Genomic DNA, 15385 nt, shown 5'->3' with positions numbered 1-15385 from the left:
TAATAATACGGGATTGTCATGGATGGAATGCCTGGTTATTAGTCAGCTCAGTCAGTGCTGACCTGGGGTTAAACAGTTTTATCTTCTGCTTCTTTGTTAAATTTCACCAACTTATTCTCTTTTTCTTTCTATATATCTTTCTGTCTCTCTAATCTACTTTGTCACTGATCTACTTTCTCTTTCTCTCTTTTCTCTGTCACTAACCCTCTCTTACTCGCTCTTATATTCACATTAACACTCTCTCTGTCTGTTGCTACTTCTCTCTGTCACTTCTGTGTCTCTCTAGCTATTACTCTCGTTATATCTTTTTCTTTGTTACTCTTACATTACCTCTCCCCCTCGACCGCTCACACACACACATACATACAAACACAATTACATGCATATACACGCGCGCGCACTCTGACATCATTTCTCCCCCTTTCTCAAATCGTATTACTCTCACTAGACCTCTTTCTATTTTTCTCTCTCTGACACGATTTCCCCCCTTCCTCTGACCGCAATGTTCCTACTAAACCCTTCTGTCTAATATTGTTTCTCTCATAATAAATCTCTCTGAGGCTTCGCTTTCTCCTGTACTTTTTTGTAACGATTCTTCTCCAGCCACTGTTTATTTTTCAACTGGTTATTCTAAAAAAAGATTCCTCAGCAACTAGGTTTCCGCAAGAAACATTTCCAAGATCTCCGAAAACACGCACATATGTGTATGTTTCCCCCACATATGATTCTTGTATGCGTTTATATATATGTATATATATATATGCGTGTGTGTGTGTGAATGTGTTTTTGTATGTGAATGAGTTACTTGGCGCAACCCAGTCTAATTATATGAAAAAACAGTAAAAATCCAAGGAAACTAGTGATCTGCATCGGCAGAAAATAAGAATACAAATACTTCTAACAGTGAAATGAATTTTATGACGTGAAGAAGAGAAATCTAATTATAGATGTGTGTACGTATGAGTTTTGTTTCTCTACTTGCATGTTTGTTTACACTATATGTATATGTGTGTGTGTGTGTGTGAGTGACTGCGTGCGTCTAAGTTGTGTGTTCAGCGTAAATTTGGATTTTGGTGTTGTTGGGGCTCTAGGTTAAACCTTGACCAAATAGAACCATGATCAAAGGCATTCCAGCCGTGGCCATCCCGCATTTTGTATTTCAAAGACAACATTGTTCAACATATACATACTTTATTTGAGACGTTAGGGATGAAATGGGATGAAATGTAAGGTTATACATGGCTGATGTTTCAATAAAAAAACGCAGTTATGGAGCATGTATTTGCATTAATTTTTAACTTCATTGCGAGTGTGTGAATCTAATGTTTATACATGTATGTGCTTGTTTCATGTATGTATTATTGGTGTGTGCGTGTTTGAGACACACACACACACAGTCTACGTGTGTATTCATATATACAGGTCAGAAAGAGGTGGGGAGGTAAGTAGACCATTTGACCTGGGCCAATAATTTTAAGGGAAGTTACTCCCCCTGTTACAAGCGACAAGAAGACTTCATTTAAAAAAATTACTTTCTTTACCAAATCGTCCTAGTTTTTTTCCTCTTCCCTTCTGTTATTTGTAAATGTATAAGTATATACATGTATATGCTACCACATACGTGTATATATACATGAAATCATATGCGTTTAGTACAAGACCTCTTCCTATTTTCAATGCGGCCTACATTCCATAAATGGTCTGAGGCGATTAACAGCTTTGAGAGCGCTTGAGATTGAGCTCAGGGATATATGTACCATTAAGGATATACATACATAGATAAACTTTAAAATGTTAAGATTTTCTAAGGAAGAGCGAACAAAACTAATAGGCAACGTCTGAATCGAATCTATCAGCAACAGTGAAAATTTGTTAGTCATATCAAAGATTATTTATTTGAGATTCTTTAAGCTAAATAAAATTGTTGCTGTCTCTGTATACACATACAGGTATGTCTACTACATCCCTCTCACAGCCAAGAGATCTTAGTCTTGTGGACTTGTGGGTGCTGGTGCCGTGTAAAAGTACCCATATCAGTGCCAAGTAAAAATGCATTGAGCCAGTGTTACATAACAGTGCCTGCACTGGTGCTACATGCAGGTGTCCATGCTAGTACCATGTAAAAGTGTCTGTGCTGGTACCTCATAAAAAGCACCCAGTACACTCTGCAAAGTGGTTGGTTTTAGGAAGGGCATCCAGCCATAGAGACCATGACAAAATAGACAAAAATGAAACCTGGACAGCTCTCCAGTTGGCCAGTTCCTGTCAAACTGTCCAGTCCATACCAGCATGCAGAATGGACGTTATATCAACAAAAATACATATATAAAAAGTCATGAGGCACACACATACATGCACAAACACCCAAGTAATAAAGGGACATGCGAATGCATACACCTATATATATATATATATATATATATATATATATATATATATATATATATATATATATATATATATATATGGGAGAATATACAAATAATAACAACAGACGAGGACAGGTGGTGTAAATAACAAAAGTATATATTAGTATGACGCTCGGGAATACGGAAAGTCTTTGACGTTTCGAGCTACGCTCTTCAACAGAAAGAATACGGAGACAAGGAGAAAAACACGGAGAAAACAAATTGAATAGTGTTCAGTCAACGGTCAATATACACACTCTAACTCAACCACATATTTACAAACCACAGGAACAGTTTTAACTCAAAAGGTCTTGTCATCTTGTTAGTGACCAATCTGAATTCCATTAAGAAGACCTTAACTCTCAAAGAAAAACCTACATAGACACATGCATGCATGGTACTACCTCCCTATGCAGCACGATGTTGTTGCTAAAACAATTTATAATGCCATCTGCAGAAAAGACTGCCCCGAAATAAACTTAGAAAATCCCTCTGTTATGGAATACATTTATAAACACCAACTCGAGGAATACTGGTGGAATGTTCCCATCAAAACTTTTGTCAGATGTAAGCATAACAGGCCGGATATTGTTGTCTGGGACAGAGGGGCAAAGGTATGTACCATCATAGAGTCAGCTGCCCTGCAGATATAAATAACTCTTTGAAAATCAAAGGTAAAGAGGATATCTATGGACAACTGCTTTGAAACCTCCAGTTTCTATATCCAGACTATGAATTCATATTCATACCAATAATAATTGGAGCACTAGGATTTGTTAGTAAATACTTAAAGGAGAATCTTGATAAACTGGGATTTTCAGAAAGAGAAATCGACTGACTTATTCATACATTACAAGTGAAATCTGTGAGTGGAACAGTAAAAATATGCAAGACTTTTCTCAAGTTCCAAATGTGAATTTGTCTGTGTCAACTACATCCCAAAGATAGAGCCTTGTATCCCTGTTGGAAACCGGGTCCCTCCTGAGTGGAAGATATATAATAATTAAAAAAATAGAAGAGACACACACACATTTGCACTTACATGCACATCAGCATAAGGAACATTTCCATCAAAACTTTACCAAGTATAAACATAAAAAGCCTGATATAGTTATCTCATACAGAAAACGTAAGTCATGTCCAATCACAGAGGTTTGCAGCTCTGCAAGTGTGAACATCTCTACCAAAATCAGCTTGAAGAATATTTATAGACAGCTGCTTCAAGACCAACCACTCCACCACCCTGATTATAAATTCATCTTTTTAACCAATAATTATTTCTGTACTTGATGATGTTAGTAAACGTTTGAGTTTCAATCTGGAAAATATCATCCAGCAGCTTTTAAGTGTTTATTGCTTTATCTGCCTCTCTGCTCTAAACCCAAATTCTTGGTTCCTTTGTAGGGTCATCACAAAGTAGCACTTCTTTATCTCATGCAATCTCTACTACATTCAATAGCCTCTCATCATAACGCTGCCTCTTACATGTCAGCAGCAGCAATGGCAACTTCTGCCTACATCATTCTGGATAAAATTCTATCGAACAATTGCTTTCTTTAACACAGCCTTGCAATCCTTCCATTCCCAACCGTGAAGTTTCAGATTCATCCCCACCACACAACATCCTAATATTTTCTCCTTTACTACTACAGCACCAGGCGGACCAAAGTCTTGTCTGTGAATTAGGTAGGTGGAAACTGAAAGATCCCCATCAAACACACACGCATGCACACACACACACACACACACATGCACGTGCACGCACATACACATATGTACCACCATCACCACCACCACCACCATCATCACCATCGCCACCGCCATCATCATCATCATCATCATCACACTGCCGTCGCTGTCGCCATCGCCATCGCTGTCGCCATCGCCATCGCTGCCGCCGATGCTGCCACTGCTGCAGCTGCTGCCGCTGTTGCCGCTGCTACCGCCGCCACCACCGGCGCAAATACCACCACCACCACCACCATCATCATTTTAGTGTCTATTTTTCCATAGTTGTATGAATCAGATGGAGTTTATTTGAGGCAGATTTTCTAATAACTGGATGCCCTTACTGTTATTAAACCTCACCTGTTTCCAAGTAAAGTAATTTTTCCCTTTAGCCAAAGATATTCTTGCAGGACACTGGAAATGGATGACACTACTTATATAACAATGACACTCGTGATGTCAAGGACACACACACACACACACACACACATGCACGCATGCACACACACACATGCACGCATGCACACACACACATGCACGCATGCACACACACACTAGACATATAATGATATATATATATATATCATCATCATCATCATCATCATTTAACGTCCGCTTTCCATGCTAGCATGGGTTGGACGATTTGATTGAGGACTGGTGAAACCGGATGGCTACATCAGGCTCCAATCTAATCTGGCAGAGTTTCTACAGCTGGATGCCCTTCCTAACGCCAACCACTCAGAGAGTGTAGTAGGTGCTTTTACGTGTCACCCGCACGAAAACAGCCACGCTCGAAATGGTGTCTTTTATGTGCCACCCGCACAAGAGCCAGTCCAGGGGCACTGGCAACGATCTCGCTCGAAAACCCTACAAAGGCCAGTCAGGCGGTACTGGCAACGGTCACGCTCAAGATGGTACATCTTATGTGTCACCCGCACAAGAGCCAGTCCAGGGGCACTGGCAACGATCTCACTTGGCTTGCCGGGTCTTCTCACGCACAGCACATTTCCAAAGGTCTCGGTCAGTAGTCATCGCCTCGGTGAGGCCCAATGTTCGAAGGTCTTGCCTCACCACCTCAGCCCAGGTCTTCCTGGGCCTACCTCTTCCACGGGTTCCCTCAACTGTTAGGGTGTGGCACTTTTTCACGCAGCTATCCTCATTCATTCTCACCACATGTCCAAACCAGCGCAATCGTCTCTCTTGCACACCTCAGCTGATGCTTCTTATGTTCAGCTTTTCTCTCAAGATACTTACACTCTGATGGGTATGCACATTGACATTACACATCCAGTGGAGCATACTGGCTTCATTCCTTGCGAGCTTACGCATGTCCTCAGCAGTCACAGCCCATGTTTCACTGCCATGTAGCATGGCTGTTCGTACACATGCGTCATACAGTCTGCCTTTTACTCTGAGTGAGAGTCCCTTTGTCGCCAGCAGAGGTAAGAACTCTAAACTTATTCTAGCAGCTACACTTTCAGCGCACCCACCCCCACTACTAACTTGGTCACCCAGATAGCGGAAGCTATCAACTACCTCTAGTTTTTCTCCCTGGAATGAGATAGAAGTTGTTTCCTGTTTGTTTACAGTGTTTATTGCACCTGAACATCTGCCACATACAAAAACTAACTTCGTAGTTAATCTGCCTTTGATATTGCTGCACCTCTTATGTGTCCGTAGCTTGCACCGGGTACATATTATAGAGCTACTACCTACTCCTTTTCTGCATACTGAGCAGGGCCATCTTCCTGAAGGGGTTTGTGTTTTATCTAACTTCCTACTTATTAGGATTTTGGTTTTTGCTAGGTTGACTCTAAGGCCCTTTGTTTCTAGTCCTTGCTTCCATACCTGAAACTTCTCCTCTAGTTCTGATAGTGACTCCGCAATTAGTGCAAGGTCATCAGCATAGAGGAGCTCCCAGGGGCAACCTGTCTTGAATTCCTCTGTGATTGCCTGGAGGACTATGATAAATAGGAGGGTCTGAGGACGGAACCTTGGTGAACCCCTACCTCTACCCGGAATTCATTACTGTACCCATTTCCAACCCTCACCTTACTGGCAGCATCTCTGTACATGGCTCGCACAGCTCTCACTAACCATTCTTCTATCCCAAGTTTCCTCATTGACCACCAGATAAGGGATCGGGGGACCCTGTCAAAGGCTTTCTCCATGTCAACGAAGGCCAGGTACAGAGGTTTATCCTTGGCTAGGTATTTCTCCTGCAGCTGTCTCACTAGAAATATGGCATCAGTGATGCTTTTACCTGGCACGAACCCAAACTGCATCTCATCTAAATTGATTCGCTCCCTAATTAGTTGGGCTATGACCCTCTCCGTAATTTTCATAACCTGTTCTAACAGCTTGATGCCTCTGTAATATACATACACACACACATATATTTATTTATATAAGGGCATTACTATACATGAATGCCTCACGCTAAGAGGGACTCTAAGGTCAAACTATCAAGAGTCCCTCTTAGCGTGAGGCATTCATGTATAGTAATGTCCTTATATAAATAAATATATTTTGGGGAATAAATGATGGATTTTTCCCTTATGATGTTTTTTCATGCTAGCTACTTGATAAATTCTTATAAAAAGACTTTATTCTATTATTGAAGTATATATTAATTACAGAGGCATCAAGCATACAAATAATTACAGAGGTATCAAGCTGTTAGATCAGGTTATGAAAGTTACAGAGAGGGTCATAGCCCAACTAATTAGGGAGCGAATCAATTTAGATGAGATGCAGTTTGGGTTTGTGCCAGGTAAAAGCACCACTGATGCCATATTTCTAGTGAGACAGCTGCAGGAGAAATACCTAGCCAAGTATAAACCTCTGTACCTGGCCTTCGTTGACATGGAGAAAGCCTTTGACAGGGTCCCCCGATCCCTTATCTGGTGGTCAATGAGGAAACTTGGGATAGAAGAATGGTTAGTGAGAGCTGTGCGAGCCATGTACAGAGATGCTGCCAGTAAGGTGAGGGTTGGAAATGAGTACAGTAATGAATTCCGGGTAGAGGTAGGGGTCCACCAAGGTTCCGTCCTCAGCCCCCTCCTATTTATCATAGTCCTCCAGGCGATCACAGAGGAATTCAAGACAGGTTGCCCCTGGGGACCTTGCACTAATTGCGGAGTCACTATCAGAACTAGAGGAGAAGTTTCAGGTGTGGAAGCAAGGACTAGAATTGAAGGGCCTTAGAGTCAACCTAGCAAAAACCCAAATCCTAATAAGTAGGAAGGTAGATAAAACACAAACCCCTTCAGGAAGATGGCCCTGCTCAGTATGCAGAAAAGGAGTAGGTAGTAACTCTATAAGATGTACCCGGTGCAAGCTATGGACACATAAGAGGTGCAGCAATATCAAAGGCAGATTAACTACGAAGTTAGTTTTTGTATGTGGCAGATGTTCAGGTGCAATAAACACTGTAAACAAACAGGAAACAACTTCTATCTCATTCCAGGGAGAAAAACTAGAGGTAGTCGATAGCTTCCGCTATCAGGGTGACCAAGTTAGTAGTGGGGGTGGGTGCGCTGAAAGTGTAGCTGCTAGAATAAGAATAGCTTGGGCAAAGTTTAGAGAGCTCTTACCTCTGCTGGCGACAAAGGGACTCTCACTCAGAGTAAAAGGCAGACTGTATGACGCATGCATACGAACAGCCATGCTACATGGCAGTGAAACATGGGCTGTGACTGCTGAGGACATGCGTAAGCTCGCAAGGAATGAAGCCAGTATGCTCTGCTGGATGTGTAATGTCAATGTGCATACCCGTCAGAGTGTAAGTATCTTGAGAGAAAAGCTGAACATAATAAGCATCAGTTGTGGTGTGCAAGAGAGACGATTGCACTGGTTTGGACATGTGGTGAGAATGAATGAGGATAGCTGCGTGAAAAAGTGCTACACCCTAACAGTTGAGGGAACCCGTGGAAGAGGTAGGCCCAGGAAGCCCTGGGCTGAGGTGGTGAGGCAAGACCTTCGAACATTGGGCCTCACCGAGGCGATGACTACTGACCGAGACCTTTGGAAATGTGCTGTGCGTGAGAAGACCCTGCAAGCCAAGTGAGATCGTTGCCAGTGCCCCTGGACTGGCTCTTGTGCGGGTGGCACATAAGATGTACCATCTTGAGCGTGACCGTTGCCAGTACCGCCTGACTGGCCTTTGTAGGGTTTTCGAGCGAGATCGTTGCCAGTGCCCCTGGACTGGCTCTTGTGCGGGTGGCACATAAAAGACACCATTTCGAGCGTGGCTGTTTTCGTGCGGGTGACATGTAAAAGCACCCACTACACTCTCTGAGTGGTTGGCGTTAGGAAGGGCATCCAGCTGTAGAAACTCTGCCAGATTAGATTGGAGCCTGGTGTTGCCATCCGGTTTCACTAGTCCTCAATCAAATCGTCCAACCCATGCTAGCATGGAAAGCGGACGTTAAACGATGATGATGATGATGATGATATATATATATATATATATATATATATATATATATATATATATATATATATATATAATATATAAAAGTATGTATATGCACATATAGGAGTGTATAAGCATATTTAGTGTGTTTTTGTACATTCAGATGTTGGAATTCATTCACTGAGGAAATGGTTTGGGGAGAAAATTCTCTTCATTAGACAATACGTGTGAAAACACACTGGGACATGAACAACATCACTGGATCACAGAGGACACATGCATTTCTGAGTTGATACATTTTTCATCAGTTATCAACTCAGAAACAGTCGTTCATAGCCCACTAAAAATGGTTGTTCTTATAAATCATCATCATCATCATCATCATCATCATCATCATCATCATCATTGTTTAACGTCCGCTTTCCATGGTAGCATGGGTTAGACGATTTGACTGAGGACTGGTGAAGCCAGATGGCAACACTAGGCTCCAATATGATTTGGCAGAGTTTCTACAGCTGGATGCCCTCCCTAACTCCAACCACTCAGAGAGTGTAGTGGGTGCTTTTACGTGCCACTGGCATGAGGGCCAGTCACACTGTACTGGCAACGGCCACACTCAAGATGGTGTATTTTATGTGCCACCAGCACAAGAGCCAGTCCAGGGGCACTGGCAACGATCTCGCTCGAAAATCCTACGAAGGCCAGTCAGGCGGTACTGGCAACGACCACGCTCAAAATGGTGTATTTTATGTGCCACCCGCACAAACAGCAAATAGTACATTTGCTGATGTGTGTATTGAGGTGCTAAAGTATTATTGAGGGACAGGTAGAAGTGTCTTACTATGAAAGAGATGCATGGCTGCTTTGCATTAAGTCAGAGTAGGTGGGAATAGCTGGGAAGAAGGTAAAGATGTTGGTGATGAGATGTTAGAGCATACATGAGTATAAGAGAGAATATACACTATGGATGGTTAAGTGTGGGTGAATAGGTTCTTAGAAGTATGAAAAGAGAGTGAGAGGGTGGCAGGTGGTTAGAGATGGAGAATGAGGTTAACATTGAGAAAGGTACAAGGATGGGGTGTGTGCTCAATGGTAAATATCAGTACAGGATAAGGTAAGAAAAACAGTTTAGGAAGGAGGTGATAAATTGTAGTACCAGAAGGGTGGTGAGCAGTAGTACAATAAACCTGTAAAAAGATTAGAAAATAGAGAAAGCCTGTAGATAGATAAGAAAATCAGGAGGTGATGCATGAGTGAATGGAAAGTAAAAGGGGGAGATAAATGTGCAGGGACAGAGATAGAGATCAGAGGTGACTATAGTTAGCAGGAGGAACAGGGGTAGGTGGGGGAGCATTGAAGGCAGGTATGAGTAGGAGTTGGAAATTATATTAATAGCAGATATAAGAGGGCATCAAAGATGAGATAAGGCAGCCCTAAAGAAGGAGAGATACTGCAGGCACAGCAAGGGGAGACCTGTGGAGAATAAAGGATAACGTTGGGAATGAGAGATGTATGTTAAAAAAATGTGGCTCTAGGGAGAGGAGAAGGTAACTAGTAGCTCAAAGAGGAAGAAATATCTGCTGTCATAAGATTGCAGCAGCTGAACAGTGCCATTGCTAGAAGAATGGTGGAGAGATGAGTGTTAGGAAAGATGTGAGGAGGAGAAAGCTTGATGGGATTTGATTGGCTGCTGGGGCAGGGTCCAGTAAGCATTTAGATATAAACCTAGTGCTTTTACAACCTCATTTTCTGTGTGACAGACAAGTCTTCTAAAGTACAGTGGAACACTTACCATTTTGGTCCTTTGTCTCCTCTGTGAGACTTAATATCTCAAGTTAAGCCTACTACTACACTGTTTCACAGTTACATCCATTTGTTTTTAGATTGTTTTAATTTATTTTGAGATTATTTTAATTTTTATTTTGAAAGGTAAAGAAGGTGCAGAAGTGGCTGCGTGGTAAGTAGCTTGCTTACCAACCGCATGGTTCCTGGTTCCTGGCACCTTGGGCAAGTGTCTTCTACTATATCCTCGGGCCAACCAAAGCCTTGTGAGTGGATTTGGTAGACGGAAACTGAAAGAAGCCCGTCGTATATATGTATATATATATGTATATGTATGTGTGTTTGTGTGTCTGTGTTTGTCCCCCCACCATCGCTTGACAACCAATGCTGGTGTGTTTACGTCCCCATAACTTAGCGGTTCAGCAAAAAGAAACCGATAGAATAAGTACTAGGCTTACAAAGAATAAGTCCTGGGGTCGATTTTCTCGACTAAAGGCGGTGCTCCAGCATGGCCGCAGTCAAATGACTGAAACAAGTAAAAGAGTAAAAGAGTAAGGTTCCATGTCACTGAAATGCGCTGAGACATGATACTCTCTCCAGTTACAGCATATAATGAGTAGAAATCTTATATAACTAACAAGTGACTGCTGTTTGTTCAACTTTTCAGCGTATTGACTGATGACTTCCACATATTCCTGGATTTGAGGAAGTAAGTTGTGTTGACACCAATGGTGCATTTGAATGGTTTAAATGACATAACCATTCCATTTAGTAATATTAGCTTTGATAAAGTTGTCAGTGCTTCCACAACCAACTCAAACTTGCATTGAGAAATTGTTAATTACAATATTAATGAGTGGATAAGATAAAGGATACTCCAATAATGCTGGAAATTCAAAGCTGAAGAATTTAATGCACTGAAGATTAGTTTATAATCTGGTTATAAAGGAACCCTATTGGTTTATTATGTGATTTGCACACCTGAGAGAAAAAAGGGCCTTTTTTCTTAACTGTATAACATATTTAATTTCTTGTTTGATATTTTCTATACTCATCACAAATGAAAATTTCTGTGGAGCAGCTGGTTAAGTAGTTTTTATCTGGGTGTCTCTTAACAGTTAAAAATGATGTAAAGGCTAATGTGCTTTAGAATTATGTTTAATTCCCTGGTTTGTGACACTTGTTTCCAAGTCCAGTATTTCATTTTTACAGTCTGAATCTTATATTGGTTGATATTATTCTATAAATAAAGGCATCCATTATTGGATTTTTCATATACAGTTCAGATAAAACTGCCTATAGTTGCATTCTTTAGCTAGGAGTTTTAATGAAAATACTGATCCAGGAATTTAGATGGATATTTATGAGTTCACAGGTTTAGCTTGTTATCATTTAAACTGGCCAAATCTGGCTCAAATATTCCACCTGTTTCATGTTCAAACTGGTCAGATCTAACCTCTCACACCTACCTTACAATGTCATTCTAAAAGTAAACAGTTGCACCTTTGAAATCTTAAAGCTACAAGATAATGCATGATTAATTCTACACTATGTGAATAAATAAGCATTATATTTGACAGAATAATCTGAATGCTAAAATGCTAATGTAGATATCATTTCAGCGATTTATTGTATCACAATTGTTAGAATCTCCAATAAATTGACATACTTTGTGAGATATGAAAATTACAAAAGCATACAGTCTGTTGATATCAAAAACGGATATGTGAGATCTTTCTCCAGTCAATTTTTATTCTAGCAACTATATTTTCAGAACATACTCCTCCACTGCTGATTAGGTAACCTTGGTAACTGAAATTATCTAATACCACTAAGGATCCTTCTGGGCATTCAAGAAAATATATTCCCTGTGTAGTCTTAGTGCTTTCTTGGTCCTGTGCATTGACCACTCTATGTTAATCTTCCTGTAATTCCACTTCACTTCCTATGTAACCATTGTATGCAGTGGGTAAAACAAACTGAATTCCTATCTACATCTTTTCTACACATTGAACAGAGCCAATACATACATACCTTGGATCTAGGTTAGAAACTGGCTTTTTCTCTGTTGACAAGAAATCTTGAAATAAAGCTGAATAATGATATGCATACATACATACATACATACAGCACATAAATACATATGCATGCATCTAGACATGAAAATATATACATAAAAACGCATCCATAAAGCAAACATACAAATCTGCGCATAAATACATATGCATACGCCTAGACGTGAAAATATATACATAAAAACACATCCATAAAACAAAACATACAAATCTGCGCATACACTAACACCAAATACTGCACACACACACACACACACACACACACACACATATGCACAAATACCTAAATGATGTTGATAAAAGTTCCAATGAAGGAGCCTTGAATCTATGTTAGAGTCCGGCTCTTTCTCTATGGACAAGAAATACAGAAATGAAACTGATTGATGACATACATACATACATACATACACACATACATACATACATACATACACACACACATACATACATACATACATACATGCATACATACATACATACATACATACATACATACATACATACATCTTGATATTGTGCACTGGTTGCAAACAGACATTACGGTCACAAAAGTGGTGATGTTTGTTTACAATTTCCTGTTTTTCTGTGAAAACACATCCATACTCCAGGAAAATATTGGTTCACTTGGAAACAGGTAAGGTCTGGTGATAGGAAGAGTATTTAGCCTCAGAAAATCTGCCTCAAAGAATACCATCTGACGCAAAGAGGCACAGAAAAAAGATGTAGAAATGATGATGATGATGATGATGATGACGACGACGACGACGATAAGGAGGAGGGGAGGAGGAGGAGGAGAATGATGATGCTGATGGGGATAACAATGACGATTTGTGCTGACATCTTATTTTCAAAGATAAATCTGTTATCTCTTTGAGTTTATCTAGCATTTAGTCGATATAACTGTGCCTATGACAATTTAGCAACACCATGTATCTTTGTAGTGTTTGTTATTTTTGAAACCATGGAGACCATTTTCATAATAGACCAGAAGATTCAAGTGCCATGAGATGCTGGAGCTAAAAACATTGTTTCCTCCTTTTAACCTTTCCTTCTTTTTTTTGTTTGTTTACAACCATTCTTTATAAAAAGAAGTAAAAAAATAGATAAAGCATTTAATGAAAATATTTTCACTGATACATTATCACCAAATAAGTTATATTTTATAAAAGTCAATAAATTCAAAAGAATTCAATTAGGAATAAAATAAATGGTTATGCGTCCAAAAAAAAAAAGAATGTGGAAACAGAACAAAACATAAACTAGAGAATAGAAACAATTTTGGAGCAATTACTACAGAATTTTTTGTCAGTAAACATAGATCAGAGAAAATAATGTTATTTACTGGCCTCTCCCGTTAACAATTGAGACATAAAATTATAAGTTATTGATAGTTCTACATTGGTGTAATAGTGTTATTTTTGCAAGACTTTTCTTGCAAGTTGTTTAAATTGTTACTTTATAATAATTGACAATCATAACATGAACATGTTTACTGCAACAACAATTCAATGGAACGGCTACGTTTTATACAAACACATATATACATATGTGTGTGTTTGTGTATTAATGATTAATGTACACAATATACATACATACATGCATATATATATATATATGTCTTCATATATGTATATATATATATATGTCAAACATAAATTGAAAACAGAACACAAAGGATATCGCAGTATATATATATATATATATATATATATATATATATATATATATATATATATATATATATATATATATATATATACACATATATATATACAGGGTGCGGTGAATAAACTGTCGTCTAAACTATGCAAAAATGAAAATAACAGTGAAATCTCATTTTAACAGATATATTTACTAAAATTACATAAAAATACCTTGAAGTACTAAAGAGTAAATTTATTCAATAAAATCACCATCGGCTTCAACCATGGCCTCTAGACAACTTTGGAATCTTCCACAACTCTTCTGAATGTTCTCCTTGTTTAAGTTGGTGAATGCTGAAATGTTCGTATTGGAGCTTCCTGCATAAATGCCAAGCAGTACACCATGTCATTTCTGAATTTCTGGCAGAACAAATTCCACCATGGTGGTGTTTTTTTCACAGACGGTACCCAGCTGACCCTACTATACTGTGTAGTCAACAAGATTGAAAACAAGTGATGCGCATGCATGAAATTAAAAATGTCAAATGACGACAATTTACCCATCACACCCTGTATATATATTGATACATACATACATACATACATACATATATACATATATATATACAGGGTGAGCCAAAAGTAGGTGGACAGTAAAAAAACACAAAAAACATAGTTGCAACATAGTTATAATAAACAATTGCATTAATATAACTGATACATAAACCTATTCCAAATACTGTCCACCTACTTTTGGCTCACCCTGTATATATATATATATATAAGAATTTAAGGATTGGAGAAAACGCATGTTATAATTGCATACTTTATTCCTACATATGTTTCAAAGGATTACAACCTGTGTGATCCATAGGGATCTTTGATATTAAAATTGTAACCTTCTCATATATATATATAAATATATATATATATATATATATATATATATATATATATATATATATATATATATATATATCATCATGATCGTTTAACATCCACTTTCCATGCTTGCATGAGTTGGACAGTTTGACTGAACTGGTGAGCCAGGAAGCTGCACCAGGCTCCAATCTTTTCTGGCAAGGTTTCTACAGCTGGATGCCCTTCCTAATTCGGAACCATGTGGTTGGGAAGCAAGCTTCTTACCACACAGCCACTCCTGTGCCTATGAAAGGATTTGGTAGATATTTTTGGAAATGTAATGTGTGGATGCTGAAGCTGAATTAAATGGTGAATGGTGAGTTGGTGGATTAAAACGAACAGAAACACAAGGTGAAAGCAGTAAAATGTATTATTTATACTTTTGTTCAGATACATTTATTGTGTAGTCAG

At 39.1% G+C, this 15385-nt stretch overlaps 1 long non-coding RNA gene across 2 annotated transcripts in view; it reads left to right on the top strand.

Annotated features, from left to right (window-relative positions):
- The first annotated feature begins 256 nt into the window (after positions 1 to 256).
- The window catches only part of LOC128247036 (uncharacterized), an 86091-nt gene continuing 70962 nt past the window's right edge, over positions 257 to 15385 (top strand). For both annotated transcript variants that reach the window (XR_008263462.2, XR_008263461.2), the window contains exon 1: positions 257 to 953. This is a non-coding gene — a long non-coding RNA (uncharacterized LOC128247036). The remainder of the gene's footprint in view (positions 954 to 15385) is intronic.

Source organism: Octopus bimaculoides, chromosome 2 (assembly GCF_046866305.1).
Source record: "Octopus bimaculoides isolate indiv1 chromosome 2, ASM4686630v1, whole genome shotgun sequence".
Lineage (NCBI taxonomy): Eukaryota > Metazoa > Mollusca > Cephalopoda > Octopoda > Octopodidae > Octopus > Octopus bimaculoides.
The sequence above is the reverse complement of the archived record's forward strand: the minus strand, read 5'-3'. Positions and strand labels throughout refer to the sequence as shown.